Below are 585 nucleotides of genomic sequence, written 5' to 3'. Positions count from 1 at the left end.
CCGAGCTGAATGCGCACTTTCGTCTGGTTTGGTCTGCCGCGGTTTCCGTTGTAGCCAGATTGTTATTTGTAGAACTGAGATGAGTTTTATATTATCAATCTGGGATGGCTGCCGTTCAGTCTGTCCATGAAAAGGAGGGACATATAGTACAATACTTAGAGCTGATTGGATGATGTGCCAGCTAGTATCCGCCTTCCAAAATTAATTTCCACCAATCGTAGCAGTGAATCATGGCATTTTCAGATGTGCGCCAGGAATGACAGGTGGGAAGTGTTTACTGAAATGTAGACCGTTGTGAGTAATAATCTTTTTGCATCGATGCATCGATCCAACAGCCGATGATCCGATGCATCAACACGTCCACAAGAGTATCAATTCATGTTTTTTCCCCTCTGGTCTATTTTTATCCACTTGCTCCTGGACGTAATTCTGACTCCCGTGCTGCGGTGGCGCTAAACCTATTTTGCCCTCCTACATCGCTTCCTTTAGCCACTATCCTCTTTCCGCTTGCAGTATGTTTTGATGCAAGGCCTTTCAGAATCTTTAACAGAGAGGCATTATTATCATTTTTCAGTAAATGAGGTT

This window comes from Cyprinodon variegatus, unplaced genomic scaffold (assembly GCF_000732505.1).
Source record: "Cyprinodon variegatus isolate N-32 unplaced genomic scaffold, C_variegatus-1.0 Scaffold1006, whole genome shotgun sequence".
Classification (NCBI taxonomy): Eukaryota; Metazoa; Chordata; class Actinopteri; order Cyprinodontiformes; family Cyprinodontidae; genus Cyprinodon; species Cyprinodon variegatus.
Note: the sequence above shows the minus strand (reverse complement) of the source record.